This window comes from Balaenoptera musculus, chromosome 14 (assembly GCF_009873245.2).
Source record: "Balaenoptera musculus isolate JJ_BM4_2016_0621 chromosome 14, mBalMus1.pri.v3, whole genome shotgun sequence".
Lineage (NCBI taxonomy): Eukaryota > Metazoa > Chordata > Mammalia > Artiodactyla > Balaenopteridae > Balaenoptera > Balaenoptera musculus.
In genome coordinates this window covers 32,397,923-32,418,160 of record NC_045798.1, presented here as the reverse complement: position 1 = coordinate 32,418,160, position 20,238 = coordinate 32,397,923, and positions in this window count along the sequence as shown.

Sequence of the window (20,238 nt, the reverse complement as noted above, 5' to 3'; positions counted from 1 at the left end):
ACGACATCACTGCCTTCTCTTCCCTCCTGCTCCTCTGCCACCTCTAGGCTAAAGGCAAATGTGGCTATTGCTGCCGCCAGACACTCAAGAGTTGATTCAGTCCAGATCCGGACACAGGGTAGGTGCTTAACAAAAGTGTTGACTTATCTGGACACAGTTAATGCCAGATGCCTCATCTGGAAGCCAACTTTCCCTGGCAGAAATGTTGGCCCAACACTCTGGCATGAAAGCACCAGAAATCAGCCTAGCAATTTTCTCTTCAAGCCTGGCCCACTGGTTAAAATCTTGAAGTTCAAATCGAAGCTTCTAAGCTTTCCCCCATCACAGTTGGAGTTGTTACCTTAGGAGCAGATGTGTCTGAACTTGAGCACAGGTAGAGGACCATGGCTTCTTTAGGAAACCCTATTGCTTTTCCTCTTCCTCAAGCCTTCTGTCTCTGAGAACTGAAGAAAGATCAGAGGTGAAGGGAAGCGAGAAAAGGAGCTTGTTGCCTACTAGGTGGCTTGGTACCAGTGACAGAAGGGATTTTTAGAGGAGGCAGGATGTCTCTGAGCAAGGCTGGGGCTCATGAGGAGATGGGAGACAGCAGGACCCCCACAGCCCCCAGTGGGAGGTCATCCATGGGGTGTCTCCATCCTGGAGTGACCGTCCCAAAGCCTCATACCCTCAAGTGGGTGCCGTCGTGATGTGGCAATTGTACCCAGAAGCCTGGACGAACTGCTATGCCTTCTCCATCTTCCCATGGGGTCACCCTGTCCGTCCTCTCTGTACTCTCTGTAAATACGGTCCCTGCATATTTCAGACACTTTTCCTCTGGGCACTGTCTCAGCCCCCAACTTATGCTTAACATTTTGAGCTAATGCCTTTCTCTGCCACCGTGTTTGGGAGTAAACAGGAAAGAAGTTCTCATTTGCAATCTTCACACTCCATACTCTACGCTGAAGGCTTACACAGCATTCCAGAACCAGAGACAAAGTCCATCAAAAGGGTTATGGCTAGAAAGAGAGAGGGACCTCCTACAAGGGAGGGCTTTTCCTAAAACCCTTCCCACCACAGCTGACCCCCATCTTGAAAAGACCCGAGACGCCTTTGTTCACAAGATGCAGTTGGCTATCTGGGTCCAGGTCCTCAGAAGAAAGTGAAAATTTCCCTGAAGGGAAAAATTCCCTGAAATTCACTCACTCCTATGCATTGTTAATGACACAAATCTGGCAGGACTATGTGATTCTCACTGGAAGAAAATTTCAGGAGAAAACATTCACAATACCGTATTTTAGCTCAATTTCGACTCTACAAAGAGTAGCTTATTGATTCAAAGGCTGGATTTGAAAGTCGGTCTGTCCAGGTTTGCACCCTGACTCTACCACTTCCTAATTATGGGACAGACTTCACTCCTCTATACCTTGGTTGTCTTATCTTTGGAGTGAGCACATTAATCATTCCTCCTCCATAGGGTTCTGGCGATAATTAAGGGAAATAAAAAATATAGGCTTAGGACAGCGCCCGGCACACAGCAAGTGCTCAGTAAGTGTTGTCCGTCACTGTTCTTGTGGCTCCTACCACTCCAGCATCACTGGTAACTGTTTTCTAGTTGAGTAAGATGAACCACAGTTTTGTGTAGGGAAAAAACCTGTGGGTCTATGTGGATGTGCTGACTGAACATCAAGACACAGAGTTTAAAATAAAATAGGAGAAATAGAGGAAAGGAAACCATACATAGTTGAAAACCATTGAACTGGATGTAAAAAGACTCATGGATGTTTCTTTTTTTTAATTAATTTATTTATTTTTGGCTGTGTTGGGTCTTTGTCTCTGTGCGAGGGCTTTCTCTAGTTCTCTAGTTTCTCTAGAAACTAGTTTCTCTAGTTTATTGGGAAGCCCAATAAAACTTGTTTTAAAACAAGAAAATCATGTGCTCAGCTGCCGGAACCTGAAATACTGACGCCCCTCCTCCCACCCTGTTTCCTTGGCTGCCAATCCACATCCACTAAATCACCGGTCACTTAGGTTCTGACTCATCAATACCCTCTCCATCCTTCCACTCTTCTCTATTCCTCTTGCCGTCAGCTCGACTCAGGCTGCCCTTCTAACCGGGATTCCTGCAAGCAGCCCCCAGTCTGGCCCTCCGACCCAATCTGCCCGTGCAACGAAGAGTGACACTGAAAGTCACACCACCTTCAGATGAGGGGCAGGCCTGTCACGTGACCTGGAAGGCTTTGCGGTCTGATTCCTCTCACTGTCCATGGCAGCTCCAATGTCCTGGCTGTAGTGAATTTTCCGCACTTCCTCAAACCATCCCTGTCCGTTAAGTGGCCTTTGCTTGTGTTTTTCTTCCTACCAGGACCGATCTTCCTCACCCTACACCTAATTCTAATTCAACCTGCAATTCTTGGCTTCGATGCTACTTCTTTCAAGAAGCTCTTTCTGCTCAAAAACCCTCCAGGTGGGCCAAATACCCTTCCCGTAGGCCCCTCATATAATGCTTACCGAGCACTCCCGACCCAGAGGTCAGGCCAATGAGAAGGAGCACGGTGGGGCTTCCCTGGTGACGCAGTGGTTGAGAATCTGCCTGCCAATGCAGGGGACACGGGTTCGAGCCCTGGTCTGGGAAGATCCCACATGCCGCGGAGCAACTGGGCCCGTGAGCCACAACTACTGAGCCTGTGCGTCTGGAGCCTGTGCTCCGCAACAGGAGAGGCCACGATAGTGAGAGGCCCGCGCACCGCGATGAAGAGTGGCCCCCGCTCGCCGCAACTGGAGAAAGCCCTCGCACAGAAACGAGGACCCAACACAGCCAAAAATAAATAAATAAATTAATTAATTAATTAAAAATGCAACTGCGGGGAAAAAAAAACTTTAAAAAAAAGTTTTATTGAAGTAGAGTTGATTTACACTGTTGTGTTAATTTCTGCTGTACAGAAAAGTGTCTCAGTTACACACATACATATTCTTTTTCATATTCTTTTCCATTATGGTTTAATCACAGGATATTGAATGTAGTTCCCTCTGCTATACAGTAGGACCTTGTTGTTAATCCATCCTATATATAAGAGTTTGCATCTGCTAATCCCAAATAGCACATGATTTTCTCAAATAAGGAGGAAGAAAGAAGGAATTTGGAGGGAAATGATATGGGGTGGGTTTTAAGGATGCTGTGTTAAAGGTGCTTTGGGACATCAGTAGAGGTGAGATGTAGGCCATCACATATGGGGCTCTGAAGGGCAGGACGGAGTCCTGGCTGAGAAATCACACACACACACACACACACACATGCATGTCTTGGCTCTGTTCCCAAGACTCTATGGAAGGCTGTCATCAAGGGCGTTGGGATTTTGATTGCTGAATGAGTACCGCTTCCTTCCAAAACCCACCCCTCTGGGACAGGATGGGAACACAGCTGGTGCCCAGCAGCCCACATGCCCTGACGCTGGGCACGCCCCACGGGGGATGGGCTCCCATTGGTTTCGGCTGTGCTGCGCCTTCCTTGTTCATAGGGGATGAAGATGCAGACTCAGCCTGTCTGCTCCAGAGTGGGGGGCTCCCTGCACTCTCCTCCGTAACTGCAGACGGGGATGAGTAGCTTCCTCGGCCAACATGAAAGCACGTTCAGTGTTGGAGGGGATGCTCATTTTGGTGCTTATAACTCACTCCCACCATACACTCACCAGGGCGTCCAGGGGGAAAATAACCCCCTTGCCATCCACCAGGTGCGTTTATTGCAGGGAAAGAAAAAGCCTAAGCAAACCTCACCAAATGGTCAGAATCTTAACAAGGACGCAATTCCCTTAACATTCAGGTACAGCATTAACTGCATCCATAAGCCAAATTGAAAAACAGCAGAAATAATAATAAAAAGGAGATATTTACGGCGGCAATGTAGGAGAGGGGATAGTAAAGAGAGTCCCCTCCCCCATCCTCAGCCCCTGAGTTCTGCAGTCCTGAAAGACTGGCGACCTTCCATCCTCGTAAACCCCAAACACTCACCTTCCCAGCGCAAAGCCTTGGGATCCTTACGGAAAGATGCCATGACCAGCCTGCGTACCTTGGGACAGAAGATGAAAGTCGTCTCTATAAAAGTCGGCTTTTATTCTAAAGCAGAAAATTTCCCAGTGTTTATGGAAAATCACCATCTCTGTGTGTGTTTTAAAGTTTTTGTTTAATGAAGGAGCAAAAACGTCAGGTGGGCTCAAGGGGCAGTCCCTGTGCTGTCAGGGCAACCGGCCACCCTCTGAAGGACATGGGAAGCCAGAGGCTTGGTGGCGTGGGTGTTGCTGGATGAGCTGCTACAATTTCTGAACAAAAACCTGGATAAGGGTGTACAGTGAGGAGCAATGGGGCTGGGACAGAAGTGTGAGAGAAATAACAACAATGCTTTGTCTTCAGATCACAGCTCTTGGTCTCGATTTCAAAGCCCTGCATGCATACATTAAATCTCCAACATTCATCCGAGGTCAACATCCTTACCCCATTTCACAGACGGGGAGAGCCGTCCAGCCAGGCCCGAGAGCAGCCACATGCACAGGAGAGCAGTGAATACAGCCTCTTTTTTTCCCACCCAGGCTGCATCCTTCCTTCTGCGTCGGAGTCACAGCCAAAAGCTCAGACTGGAACAGAAGTAAAATCAGCTGAGCCTTTCCTCCTTCAGAGGGAATCCAGGCTCATCCCCGGCCGCTGCGCGTGGAGGTGTCTCTGGAAGAAGACCTTGCAGAAGCAGGGCTCCTATCTGCTCTCTGTGGACATTTAGTATCTTGGGGACATTTCCGCAAAGTTTATCCCAGGCCCTGGGCTGGATGCTCCTTTCATGACACGCTGGGGCTGTGCACTGTTGGTGTTCCTGGCCGTGGCTCTCCCAGCCCCGATGACCCTGGATGAGAAGCCCGTCAGGTGGTTTCTGTGTGCTGGTGGCTTAGAAATGGGGAGGGGCGGCAGACAGAGAGATGGAACCCCCATCTTTAATCCTGTACCAGCGCCAGCACAGTTGGTAACTTGCCTCTCTGGAGCTTTGGTTTCCGAGGGGACGATTCCATTTAAAAAGGACACAGTGTTTTCCCATCAGGCTGATGAAATTGACTTCCCTCAACGGTAGGATGCCCCGCAAATTTGAAAACAGGAAAGCATTTTGCTTTGCTGCAATTCATTTTTTGGTTAAAGAGTATTCAAAGAGGTAGGCAGATAAAACTCATTCTGTCATTTACCAGCCCTGAGGGAAAAAAAAGGAGGGGGGGTAGGGTGGGAGCAAAATATGGAAAATAATGCAATTGTCAAATAGAGCCCAAATGCTGGTCTTGGCTACCTCTCATTTCCTAAGAAATCTTTAAGCCTCCATTTAATAAACCCAGAGTCTGAAACAGACTCTGATTTTGACACTGTCGATTGGTGTGGTGTGTGACGAGAAACGAAAATCATAGTGCAACTCTTTGGCAGTAATCGTCTGAACACTTGAAGTGCTGCAGGAATGATTTGCCAGACCCTGTGAGGAGTATTGGGCTGCTCTCCACCAGGATGTTGGAGGCTGTTTGATTGTCTGTGTTTTTTCCTCTTTCCTGTTTGTTTTCCAAGCAGAGGGGTCAAACGTAGAGCAGCGAAACAGACAGAAAACACATTTGGATTTTTTGGGTCCCACTTCCTGCTTGTTTCTCTCCTTCTCCCTTTTGTCAGTTTCCCTCTTAAACTCTGTAAATGTTGCCTCCCCCATGACCTTTCCATCATTTCTATCTTCAAATACTTGCCTTCTTCCCTGATTTACCAACACAGTATATCTCCCTCCGTTCCTCTCTAGATGGAAGCCATTCTAGCTTTAAAAAATATATATCAACGTGTTTTGGGAGGTCAGGATGGGGCGCTCCACACTCAGCAGAATTTTTTCCCGTCATAGAAGATATAGGGGCAACTAGGAAGAAATGCTTCCCCAGACCGGTGGCACCTCCAGGAAAGTAGCTTCAAGCACAGATTTCACCTGTGGTAAAAATTACAAAACAATAACACCGTGAACGGCCCCGCCTCCCGAGCTGTTATAACCTGCAGACCAGAGGCAGTGAAGCAAATCTGCTGGGTCCTGCTTGAGCAGTACACACTGGCCTTTCAAAACAATGCATCCAGATGGAATGAGTAAACAGACACAGGAAGGCCAAGTAGTGGAGGGAGTAATGAAAGCTTCTCAAGGGCAAATCTGTACCTACCTGAGATTCTTGATCTCTGCTTGGAGGAAGACAAGACGTTTTTTGCATGAAGGTCTCTCGTGGAACAGCTATGCTTGGGATGCACGTGTGGATGAGAAGGGCCTGATGGAAACAGTACCAGGACCCTGTTGAGCATCTGGGGTGGAGTTCTCAGACATGCCCTGTCTTAGGTTGGGCATCCCAGATGTAATCCCCTGGACAAAGGTTCAAGTGCAATTAACACTTGAGAGGGCACCCAGGAAGCAGCTTTAGGACAGAAAGTGAACAGAGAAGAAAAGGTAACTAAGAAAGAGCAAGGTAGTTCCCGTGGCAGGTGCCTGGAGCTCCATCCTGCTGTAGAAACCAGGAGCCAGTGTAGAAGACACACTTCCAGACATCCACCAGCTGTTATTGGCTGAGGGCTGCTCCTGGGACTCACGGTCCCTCGGCACTTTGGCTTTTACCATGGGTGGATGAAGTTCACTCTGGAGGCCAGTGAATGCTTCCAGGAAAGGAAATCTGGGTGCTGAGAGCTGTAAACCCAGCGTACTGAAGTGGAGAGGGCCATGGATACAGGTGGGGTGCTGCGATGGCCCCTCATGGCTTCTCATTTCTATATCACAATAACATATATACATATTTTTTGGCCAAGCCACATGGCTTGCAGGATCTTAAGTCCCCTGACCAGGGATCAAACCCAGGCCCCCTGCAGTGGAAGCTCAGAGTCCTATCCACTAGACTACCAGGGAATTCCACCATAGTATATTAAGTGGAACTTAGAGTCATGTGGCTCTTTGGTGAGTGATGCTAATAAGTGGTGGCTCAGAGTTACGTAGATGGGGAATACTAAGGATTTAGAAGATTAGTCACTGAGTGGCCCGTGGACGGGAAAGCCTCGTCTGAGAGGGGCTTGGGTGAAAGTCTCCCTATAGATCCTACAGAATAAAAGGTCGTATACCAATTGCATATATATTCCTAAGCAGGCAGATGAACAGAGGAGGATGAAGGGCCTTTTCCTGAAAGGAAGCCTCCTCCTAATTCAGCAGCTGGAGTGTTCACTATGATCTCCAAATACCTGAGCCTTCTTTTTATAAAAGCCAGTCCTTGGGCTTCCCTGGTGGTGCAGTGGTTGAGAATCCGCCTGCCAATGCAGGGGACACGGGTTCGAGCCCTGGTCTGGGAAGATCCCACATGCCGCGGAGCAACTGGGCCCGTGAGCCACAACTACTGAGCCTGCGCATCTGGAGCCTGTGCTCCGCAACAAGAGAGGCCGTGATAATGAGAGGCCCGCGCACTGCGATGAAGAGTGGCCCCCGCTCGCCGCAACTAGAGAAAGCCCTCGCACAGAAACGAAGACCCAACACAGCCAAAAATAATAAATAAATTAATTAATTAAAAAAAAATAAAATAAAAGCCAGTCCTTAGCGCGTGGGCACATTCTTTGCATCCTTGTTTCCGCAACATACTTTGACCCAGCACTGGGCACATAGTAAGGGTATCCAAGAGATGTTTGATAAGTCAATCAATGAGTGAATGAGGAGTCATATCTCTCTAACAAAAAGCCTGGTCTTTGACAATTTGTCAGTGACCTTCCCTGCAGGTTTAATATAATTTGGTGTAACCAGAGTGACATAGGACAGCAACAACCATAAGCTTTTGGCTAGTACGTCCATCAGACATGAGGATAAGCCTGTGAGGGCAGGGACAGTGCTACGTGACACACCAGTGAATTTCCGGGGCCTTGCAACTGGATTTGTTGGATGAATGAATGAACAACCAATGTAAAGGCACGGGGTGGAATAGTCGCTAAGAGCATAGACTTGGGAATTATGTGGCTTGTGTTCAACTATCAGCTCTGTCCTTTACTAGCTCCGTGACTTTGAGCAAGTTATTTAAGCTCCTTGTGCCTTGGTTTCCTCAACTATAAAATGAGGTTAATAATAGTATCTAGTCCATAAGGCTGTTGTGAGGATTAAATGACTTGATGCATTTAAATCATTTACAATAGTGCCTAGCAAATAGTAAACCTTATTTAGAGTTTTGCCATTGTTCTGGAATCTCAGAGCCCCCTGAACATCAAGAATTATTTTCCCAAAAAATGAAAATATGGCCAATGTGGCCATTGCCTTTTAAGTAGATGCTAAGTCCTGCTTTCATTGTCTGTAGAACTTTGGAGATTTCGCAGCATACCAGGCCAATGAGTTTCTTCAACCTCAAAAAATTTCAAAAATGCAATCCCTATCAAAATCTCAGTGACTTTTTTACAGTCATGGAAAAAAAAATTCTAAAATTCATATGGAATTTCAAGGGACTCTGAATAGCCAAAACAATCTTGAAAAAGAACAAAGTTGGAGATCTTGCATTTCCTGATTTTAAAACTTATTATCAAAACAGTATGGTACAGGAATAGAATAGAGAGCCCAGAAATAAACCCTCACATATATGGTCAAATGATTTTTGAGGAAGGTGCCATTCAACAAGGAAAGGACAGTATTTTCTACAATGGTTTTGGGAAGCTAGATATTCACATGTAAAAGAATGAAAGTGGACCCTTACCTTATGCCACATATGAAAATTAACTCAAGTAGATAAAGAGCTAAACATAAGAGACAAAATTATAGAACTGTTAGAAGAAAATGTAGGAAGAAAGCTTCATGACATTGGATTTTAAAATGATTTATTGGATATGACACCAAAACACAGTCAACAAAAGTAAAAAAAGATAAGTTGGACTGTAACATAATTAAAAACTTGTGTCAAAGAAAACAACCAACAGAGTGAAAAGGCAACCCATGGAATGGGGGGAAATATTTGCAAATCTTATATCTGATAAGGGATTAATATCCAGCATATATAAAGAACTCCTACACCCAACAACAATAACAAAACCTGATCAAAAAATGGTCAAAGAACTTGAATAGACACTTCTCCAAAGAACATATACATATGGCCAATACATATATGAAAATAAGCTCAACCGTGAATTATTAGAGAAGTGCAAATCAAAACCACCGTGAGATGCCACTTCATACTCATTAGAATGGCTTCTATCAAAATACACAAAATAACAAGCGTTTAAGAGGATGTGTGCACAGTCCCTTGTGCACCGTGGATGGGAATGTAAAATGGTGCAGCCACTATGGAAAACAGTGTGGAGGTTCCTCCAAAAATTAAACAGAATTATCACATGTTCTAGCAATTCTGGTTCTGAATACATACCCCAAAGAATTGAAAACAGACCGTTGAAGAGATATTTGTACACCTTTGTTCATAGCATTATTCACAATAGTGAAAAGGTGGAAGCAACTCAAATGTCCAGTGACTAGTGAATGGATAAACAAAGGTGGTCTATCCATACAATGCAATATTAATTCAGCCTCAAAAAGGAAGGAAATTGTAGCAAATGTTACCACATGGATGAACTTGGAGGACCTTATGCTAAGTCGCAAAAAGATGAATACTGTGTGGTTCCACTTATAGGAGGTCCCTAGAGTACTCAGATTCATAGAGACAGAAAGCACGGTGGTGCTGGCCAGGTGCTGGGCGGGGGGATGCAGAGGAAGGGGGAGGTGTCATTTAATGTGTATAGATTTCAGATTGGGAAGATGAAAATGTTATAGACATTGTTTGTACAACAATGTGAATGTACTTAACACTATTGAACTGGAAACTTTAAAATAGCTTAAGAGGGTAAATTTTATTTTATGTTAAATGTTATGTTATTTACCACAGTTAAAAAACTTAAAAACACACACACAGAATTGAAAAATACAGTTGAATGAATGGAAAGCTAGACCAGGGATCAGGAGATTTGGATTCCTATTCTGAGTTTGGTTCACGCATATCTTAACTCGACTTAGCTAAAAGATAAGTGAGAAGCAGTACTAGAAAAGCACTTTGAGCATTTTTATTTATTTATTCATTTATTAAAATAAATTTATTTATTTTTGGCTGCTTTGGGTCTTCGTTGCTGTGCGTGGGGTTTCTCTGGTTGTGGCGAGCAGGGGCTACTCTTTGTTGTGGTGTGTTCTCATTGCGGTGGCTTCTCTTGTTGCGGAGCACAGGCTCTAGGCGCGTGGGCTTCAGTAGTTGTGGTGCATGGGCTCAGTAGCTCCGTGGCACATGGGATTCTCCTGGACAAGGGCTCGAACCCGTGTCCCCTGCACTGGCAGGCGGATTCTTAACCACTGCACCACCAGGGAAGTCCCTGAGCATTTTGAAAAAGGATGGTATTGTTATTGAGGACCATTGGCATAATTACATTATTAGAACACTGCACTAGCAAAACAAACGTTTTTGCCCTGACAAATTGTAGGCAAAAAACAGATGACTGAGAAGCTATCTTGTCGGCTCATATTAACACCCTAATAGTAGAAAGAGGGCAAACCTGAAAAAATGCAGTCATTTACTTAAAAGCAATTTTAAAAGGAAAAAAATAATAACAGTAAATCTGTGACCCAGACTTCATTTGCTATTAGGAATGAATTTGGATAGGTCTTGGACTCTTGCATCATGAAACAAAACTAATTTGAGTTTGGATGATTTTCTATTTCATATGGTGTATTTAACTCTTATCGGATGGATATATGGACAAATAAGTATTGACACGTGCACAATAAATTAAGCTAAAGCCATTTTCTTCCTTTAGGGATTTAATGCAGGGAAAGCATTACACAGGGATGGTTTCTTCAGACACTCGCCCTTGTCAGAGAAAGCTATAGACCTGAGTTATTAACATAGTAGAAAAGGAGAAATGTGGTCCTCACACCCGCGTGCTCGCCCTGAGCCCTGTTGACTGGACTCCGGTATGCCCTGTGTAATGGGCTTGTTGCTAGGTAACAGACACAGGGACCCCGGAAAGCCTTTCCTCAGGGCTGCATATATTTTCTACTAAAGCCCCAGCTTCTGTGGTCTGGAAACTGTTTCCATTAGTCATTGTCTCTGTTGCTCTTCCTCCCATTTGTTTTTGTTCACAGATCCCAATTTAACAAATGAGTTCATACATCTTATGCCATTAAACAGCCGTGTAAAATAGAGACACCACTTTAATGGTCCTGGTTTACTCCAACAGGTAATTTAATAAAGAACATTTGGCTACTTGTATTTGTCCCCACTTCGTAAAAGGAGAGGCACTGGGAAAAGCATGCAACCAAATGAAAATGTTTCCTAACAATAGAACGCTGTCTTAAATGTGGGTTCAACCAAGCAAATAAATAAATCAATAAAATTGCTCTTTGAAATCACAACGGTTTGGGGGCAAGTGGAGAAATTTGAACATGAACTAGGCATTCGATGCTTTTAAGGACTCTTGTTAATATGTTAGAGGCGGAAGTTGCATCGTGGTTATGTACAAGAATGTCCTCATTTGTTGAACATGATGCTCAAGGTATAAGTGCCATAATATCTGTGAATTACTTTCAAATGGTCCAGGCAAAACTATAGATGAAGCAAATATGACAGAATATTAACAATGATGAGATCTGAATGGTGTAATGTACGGATGTTCATTGTCCGTTCTTTTTTTATATGTCTGAAATTTTTCATAATGGAAAGTAATTTATAGTCGAAACAAACAGACAAAGAAACCCACAACTACTACCTTAGGAGGAAGGTCTTACTTATAACATGGAAGGTCCATTTTTTCTGCTCCTGCAAAGGATGAGAAGAATTTTAAAGGGTAGGGGTGGAGTAGCAAAGTAGGAGGAAAGAGCTAGGGGACGCAGGGAGGAAAAGGTGTGATGCTGAGGACCCTGTGACGTGAACTGCCATTAAAAAACCCACTGTTGAGTGAACAAGGACTTGTAGTGTTCGATCTGAAACCGTCATGCTTCTGAAATATGATTCACTCCTCTTGAATCACAATTATTCAGTAAACTGAGCTACACTCAGAATGGGTTGTGAGAGTGAAAAATGAGTCAGGTGTCAACTTCCATGTTGCAGAAAGAGCCATAGACTCATCCATTTCCATGGAAGCTGGGGTCAGAGGTGAGCATGAGAATCTGGTTCCCATGGAAATCTTTGGAAAGGGTTTGAACCCTACGAAGAACGGAATTGGATATGAAGCAATCTCATCTTGATCTCAGGGCTCAGCTGACATCGGGCCAATAAATTTTAATCTTTTGTCAAGTCTAAGAAGATTGAAATAAAGTGTTATGTTATCCCATTTGTAACAATGTAGGACATACATTAGTTGATCAACTAATCAGATCATAGAATAAGTAGAATATATTTACTGTGACAGTCATTCAATACCTATTTATGGAACATATACTGCATTCCAGGTATATGTTTATGAGCTGAAGACCATGCAGCAGTAGGGGGTTTTATTTTGGCATGGCATTATAAAAGAAGGTTCTAGACATCACTTGAAGACAGAGCAAAAGAATTTGCTGATGGACTAGATGTGAGATAGCAGAGAGAGAGGGGAGTAAATGGTGACAGTAAATGATACAGGGAGACTGGGGGAGGGGCAGGTTGGGGGCAATAGTAGGCGATCAGGGCCTGGATATAAGCATTGACATCTGCTATCTGACATCTAGTGGAGATGTTCAGAAGGCAGGTGTTCACGGTCTGGATAGAGACGAAGAGTTTGGGGTGAGTGTGTGTGTATGAATGTGTGTGTGTGTGTATGAATGTGTGTGTGTATAAATGTGTGTGTGTGTATAAATGTGTGTGTGTGAATGTGTGTGTGTGTGTGTGTGTGTGTGTGGTTATTGCTGTTTTAAGGGTATCTGGGATTTGTTTTAATCAGGTATGGTAAGACACACAGACACAGAAATAACTATCACGAAGGAAGAGTTTATTATACTCACAGTTCTGTAGAAACAGGAATCATGGCATGTAGGGCCACGGGGGAAGCACCAAGGTGAGATGGGTGGGCAGACAGAAAGAGAAGGAAGTTGTGGGCAAGAGCCTTTATTGTGGTTTCCGTGGGAAAGAATGGGCAAAGCAGGGTAAGCAGGCTTGGGACTGGCTAGTTGGAATAACCTCAGTGGGCTCTGGGGCGTAGGGCTGTGTCTGTATGTCTGGTACCTGGCCCCAGGATGATTAGGGCAGGTGGATAGTGGCTCTAGATTGGTTGGTTTGCATTTGAAAGGTGAACTCTGAGGCAGGAGAGCTGTTTACTACATCTAGGAATCTGCCAGCCCCGGGAGGGGCAGTCCCTCCAGGGTCAGCAAGGCCCCAGATGTCAAAGCATCAACATGCAGGAAATAAAAAACATGGTTATTCCAATAATATTTAAAGCCATGAGCATGGATGAGATCACAGAGGGTTGGGACCCTGTGCACTTCAAGCAAGAGGTCAGCAAGATGAAAAGGATCTTGCAAAGAAAACTGATACAAGGGAAAAAAAGCCAGCAGAGAGTTTAAAGGGAACCAGCAGAACATGGTAGCCCCAAAGTCAAGTGGATGGAGTGAGAAACTGGGCCAGTGCTACTGATAAACCAAGTAAATGACATGGGGGCCATTGGTGACCTTTGCAAGAACAGTTTTGGTGCAGAAGTGGGGACAAAAACGCAAATGAATCAGATTTAAGAGCGAATAGGAGGGAGGATGTGAGACAGAGTATCCGTCCCTCTTCTGGGGTCTTTTGCTGTAAAGGGAGGGCAGAGACGGAGCAGGACCTGGGGTGGGGCCAGTTTTAAGATGGGAAGAAAACCTGCTTGCGTCTGATCAAAGGAACAGGAAGAGGCAGAAGCTTCGCGGGAGAGATGCCCAGGGGTAGACAAGAGGGACCTGAGAGGAGAGTCCGGCCTTGGAGAGGGGCAGGGCCCGCTCAGCCAGAGCCTCAGGGTCAGGCTGAGGACCTGGGCACAGGTGCCGGCCGTCGTGAAGATGCGGTGATGGGAGCGGGTGGAAGTACGTCCACTGGCTTCTTCTTCCTCAGCGGTGATTAGCTTGAAGCTTGTTCTTTTTTCTGATGCTGATTTGAGGCTCTTGACTGGATGGGAGACAACCATCTGATTCGTAGGGAGTGGAGGAGCCTAGCCCACCTCCTTTTTATTTTGGCATGGCGTTGTGTACGAAGGAAATTGCAAGAAAGAAACGTAAATCTCTAAATATAGTGACATAAACTAGAAGAATGTGATCCCGATTAAATGGTTTATCCCACGTTGTGAACAAATGTTCGGGAGAAGAAAAAGACCCGCATGTGATAACAGTACACATTTTAACGCTCCTTCCAGTAAGCAAAAAGTTACTGACTTACCAGAGTATTCTAAAGGTACAAGAGAGAGGGGGAAAAAAGTGGATTCAGCATTTGACTATTACATCAGGAAGGGCTTAACAGCCTCCAAGGGAGTTCCTGAGAAAGTGGTTTAGGAGGGAGACATGTGCGGGCACACACACCCCGTACACTCAACACGCTGACCCTCCCCCGCCCCGACAGAGCACAGTCTTGGGAGATATGTTCCAAGGACTGGGACGCCTTTATTCTGACAGCTTATTTTTTTGACCTGGCAGTTGTTTTGTGCCAGTCACAATGACATGTCCCCTGCTCCTCAATTATAAATAAGGGCAATTTACTCATCAGCTGTCAAACAGTGCTCCAAGGTACCTATTTTTTCTTTTTTCCCCACGTTCGTAACTTAATCCTCTAAGTGGATACGGTAGACTTCACGGAGATCACGGGATTCTGAGCCTGATAAGAAATCATCACTTCTCCCGCCCTGGTCCAGGGTGCAGGTGCAGTGGCAGCATGCCCTGGGTGCCCTAGGCTACGCCGTTGCCCACTGATTCTCCCGGAGACCTTCCCAGGGGTTGGGCCTCACCAGGTCTGGGCTGCAACTCCCTGTCAAGGGTCTCTAAGGAGTTTCATGAGCAACGGCTGTTCTTGCCTCATTTAGTGAACTCCCCACCACCTTCCAGAACCTACAAGCTTTCCAGATGCCCTGTGAGCATTTATTCACCTCCGTTGGGGGAATGCTTGGCATCCAAATTCAAGTCGACTCACTCGGGCCCTGAAAGTCATGTAACCTTGAATTCATCCATTTGCTGCTGAGGAGACAGCCATTGTCAAAATTTCTGGCCTGGGTCATGCCTGGCTCTCGGAGAGACAAATCATAGTTAGCTCCATCATCAGAAAAGATCTGGCAGGCAGAAGGTTTTTATTTGTACAGGAAGCCCCTGTGTTATCTTTTATGCTGGTCACAACTCTTTTTTTTTTTTTCCAGGCCTCCTTCTCCATCATGAAAATGTATCATAGTTAAGAAAGCTCCCGCATCTGGGGTCCTCTGAGGCCCTAACTGATTTAAACCCTGGGCCGACTTTCCTGTTTGCTCTTTCTTCCCATGGAAACAGAATCCACACTGTACGGCCAGGGTTCAGGGGAGGGAGTTATTAGTGTTTACCACAGTGATAGCCAGCACCGCTTCCCAGCTCTCCTTTTCCAGGTCTAGATTACAGATGAATCTTGATTCAGGCACAGAAACCCTTGATTTATGTCACTAATAAGTATGTGCTTTGTGTTGCAGTCACTGTGAACCGCTCAGAATACATGATGTGCTAGTCTTAAATTGATAACCATCTGTTGTAGATCACGGGCAGCTCAGAAAAAGGAGACAAGGATGGGAATCAAATACATGCGATATGACCGGAACTCAAGATGCAAATCCCAGCCTCGGGGTCAGGGCGTCTCAGCCGAGTCCAAATTACCCAGCACATCATCAACATCGACTTCTTGAGGTCACTAAGAACACACAGACCCTCTTTCACTTTGTCAATGTCTTGCTTATGCATCAAACTATACACGAAGAACCCTGATCTCACAAATGAAAAATTGCTCCATTATCTGCCTGCCTTATGGGGAAAGGAAGGTCCCACTGCATTAAGAAACAGGTAAATTTCAAACACGACATGAATAAACTTTGACTCCATACTGAAGGGTGCAATGCCTTTTCCCTGCATCTGCACAGAAAAATGCATCCTTTCCACGTGAGAAGCTGCAAGGTCCATGGGAATTCCAGCAGAGCCCAGCACGTGGCCCTTACTCGCTTCCTTCTGTCCCTTGTCCTACTTCACTTGCTTTCACTAATCAAGATCTCGAAGAAATGTGTTCTCTTAAAGCTTCAGTTTGGTTAATCACTTCATTGGGTTACTTTTCAGAAAGCATTCTTGATAGTCCTTGAAATGGAACATGATTAATGGAAATTCACAGGAAACATTAATGAGGTTGAAATGCCTTTACATCCATCTTGGAATTCTGGGACCTCTCCAACCCCCGGGAGCTGCATTTTAGTCTAGGCGGCAAGGTAATTGAGCTTTGCACAGTGAATGGCATGAGATGGGTGCTTGTGGGCTCTGATAAGTTCATGGAGGAAGGGTGATCCTTGATGTGATGACACTAAAATTTGCCTAATTTTTAGAATCTTCCGGGAGCAATTTTTACAGTTTGTATCAGTAACTGTTTTCCCCAGAAAACGGGGGGGGGGTGGGGTCATCAAAAATCTGGTTGTCCTTTTACATTGTGCACCGGGTAGAGACAATCCCACTTTCCCTAAATTTCTGAATCGTGACATTAAAGAGCACAAGGAAGTAAAAGCATGGCACTCCACCAGGACTGTCAGCTGAGATAGAAAACCTGATTAGCAGCAACTTTGGCACCTGAGACGCCTGCACATGGAATGAATTGCCAAAGGCGTGTCTTGCTGAGAGAACATTGCCTTTTCATTCAGTTATAGCAGAAGTATGTGCTACTTGATATGGTGCATTAATTGTTTTCTTAGGAAGCGGCAGTCTAAATATAATTTGTAGTACGTGCTTTGGTAAGAGGCATTTTATGTAGCTGGATCTATATATCATCGTTGACTATTTTATTAAATGCTAAAACTTTTAAAGCAATTGTGCCATATTTACAAATTATCTAGACTAGCAAAAACCATATAGGGGCGTGCTCAGGTTAATTACTGCCTGGGAGATTTTGGGGGTCTTGACATATTTTCAATTTCAGTAGGAAAAACTCAGCATTGCTAAGAGTGTTATGCCAGTAACTAATTCCCATAGACGCAGACATGTTGTATGAAACTCAGCTGTCAAGATGGACGGTCTGAATCCACGGCCATGCAACTTAGGAAAGGAGGAATTTTAAATGAAAACTTCTGGAAGACAAGGAAAATTCAGCTAGTCTATTCCTCTGACTCTGCTTGTCACCACAGTGACTACATCTCAAACATTTGTTTCCTTATAAAGTTAACTTTGAGGCCCAGGTGACTACCACCTCTGGTAAAGGGTAGGGAGGGGGCGAGTACAATTAAAAATCTAGCATCGGATATATTTGATACGGCATTTTTGTCTTTGTTTTGTGAAATGACGTCATTTTCCACCTGCCCTCCCAGAGCACTAAGGTCTGCTAGAGATGTGTTAGGGACCATAATAGGAACCAACTGTGGAGACTACACAAAGTTTGGGATTAGCAGATGCCAACTAGTATGCATAGGATGGACAAACAAGGTCCTACTGTATAGCACAGGGAACTATACTCAATGTCCTGTGATAAACCATCATGGAAAAGAATATGAAAAAGTAGATATGTATCTATAACGGAGTCACTTTGCCGTACAGCAGAAATTAACGAAACATTCTAAATCAACTATACTTCAATAAAATTTCAAATATTTCTCATTATGCCTCCCGCTCCCTGCTCCGAAAAGATCAGCTCCACATGAATCTCCCTGTAATACCAAGGTTTAAGAAAGAAGTATTTTGCTACTTACAGGAGTTTGTAAACAACTGGGTTGTTTTCATCCATTTAACACCAAAATACATTTAAGGATATTATAGGGAAAAAAATGTAAACGTGGAAACCTATGCATGACATATTGTTAAATTTAAAAAATTGTACCAAAGAAGTGTGAACATTATAAGCCCTTTTTGCAAATACCTGCATATTTACACATAAAAAGAAAAAGATGAATAAAATAAAAATAAACCGTACTGAGAATAGAGTGTTGGAGAGTAAGATAATTTTTTTTATATTCTGTTTGCATCTCTGTATTTCTTTAACTTTTAGTTTTGAAATAATTCTAGATTCACAGGAAGTTGCAAAAAGAGTACAGAGAGGTCCTATGTACCCCTAACCCCATTCCTCCTGTGGTAACATCAATAGTAGCATAATTGTAGTGCAATAACAAAACCAGGAAATTAACATTGGTACAATGTTACTGTACCCTTATCAGATTTCTCTGATTTTGCACGCACTTGTGTGTGCGTGTGTCTGCATGCGTGTGTGTGCAAAGTTCTATGTGATTTAATCATATGTGTAGATTTGTGCAACCACCACAAAAAACAAGACACAGGACAGCTCTATCACCAAAAAGATCCCTTGTACTATTCTTTGACGGTCACCACCCCCAACCTTGTCCCTAACCCCCTGGTAACCACTAAATCAGTTTTCTATTTCCATCTCTGTATATCGGCGATCATTTCAAGAATGTTACATAAATGCAATCATATAGCATGTAACCTTTTGAGATTGGCTTTAATTCACTCAGCATAATTCCCTTTGCTGAGTCGGATTCCACGGTGTGGCTGTACCAGAATTTTTTTTTTTTTTTTTTTTTGCCATTTATGCATTGTAAGACATTTCCAACTCTGCAGTCCTTATTACAAATAAAGATACTGTGAACATTTGTGTACACACTTTTTGTGTGTGGACGTAAGTTTCAATTTCTCTGGGATAAATTCTCGGAAGTGCGATTTCTGGATCATACAGTAACTGTGTTGAGCGTTTAAAGAAATTGCCAAAATATTTTTCCAAGTGGCAGTGCCATTTTACATCCCCACCAGCAATGCATGAGAAGACATACAAATGAGGGTAAACACTATAGACCCTCCTTCTTCCCTTGAATTTTATAGCATATGTTGGATGAGTGAAGCAAAGACTATAACATTATCTGATGTGGTTCTCAATACATGTAGAGGAAATATTAAAGTCAACTGTACTATGAAGGGGGAGGGCAAATGGACTAAATGGGTGAAAGATATGTTCCCTTTACTCAAACTTTAAAACGCTGAGATCAGCGGACAGTAATACGTTACTTGTGTATGATGTAATACCTAGACCAACCACTCAGTGTCTGTACAAAAGCTACACTCAAAAACTTTATACAGGGAATTCCCTGGCAGTCCAGTGGTTAGGGCCAGGTGCTTTCACTGCTGGGGTCCAGGTTCGATCCCTGGTCGGGGAACTAAGATCCTGCAAGCTGCATGGCATGGCCTAAAAACAAAACAAAACAAAACAAAACAAAATGTTATACAAATCAGAACAGAATTCTAAAAAATGTTCAAATAAACCCCAGGAAGGCAAAAAAAGTGGAATAGAAGAAAGGAAAATGAACAGAACAGAATTATTAAAAATGTTCAAATAAACCACAGGAACGCAGAAAAAGTGCAATAAAGGAAAAGAGGACAAACAGTAAAGTGGTAGAATTAAGCCTTAACATACTAATAATTAAATTAAGCGTAAATTCAGCTCATCTTAAAACACCAATTAAAAGACAGAGATGGGCAGACTGAATTTTTTTAATGACCCAGCGATATATTGTCTAAAATAAACATCAAATATATTTGTGTGTAGGTAGGTTGAAAGAAAAAAATGGGAAGAGACGTATCATGTCAACATTAATCGAAAGAAAGCAGAAATTAACCTCCGATCAGGCAGATTTTAGAGAAAGGTGCAAGTTCCCCAGGCTGCCTTCCACCTTCCAGAATCTTTCTGTGCTCACTTACTGTGTTATGTCCACGGATTTGTAGTTAAGAGCAAGGCTGGTGGGAGTAGGAAACAACGGGACCACTGCATCTTGGCCAGAATTGAAGTCTCAGTACTTTTCTTATTTCTAAAATAAACTAAGCTAGATATTTAAGTAGTTTATTTAAAGTATATTTAAATTATTAAAATAAACTCTCTATGAGAGAACTTAGAACTTACACTGAATTGCAAATCAAAGTGATTTTTAATTTTGTGAATTTCAATTTGGAAAATTCTATTGATTCATTCTCCAAAAATATTCTTGATCGAGGTTTGAATAAAGCTAATGTGTGTGCCCACGGTCACCCAATAGGTAGGTAGCAGAATCTGATTCCTT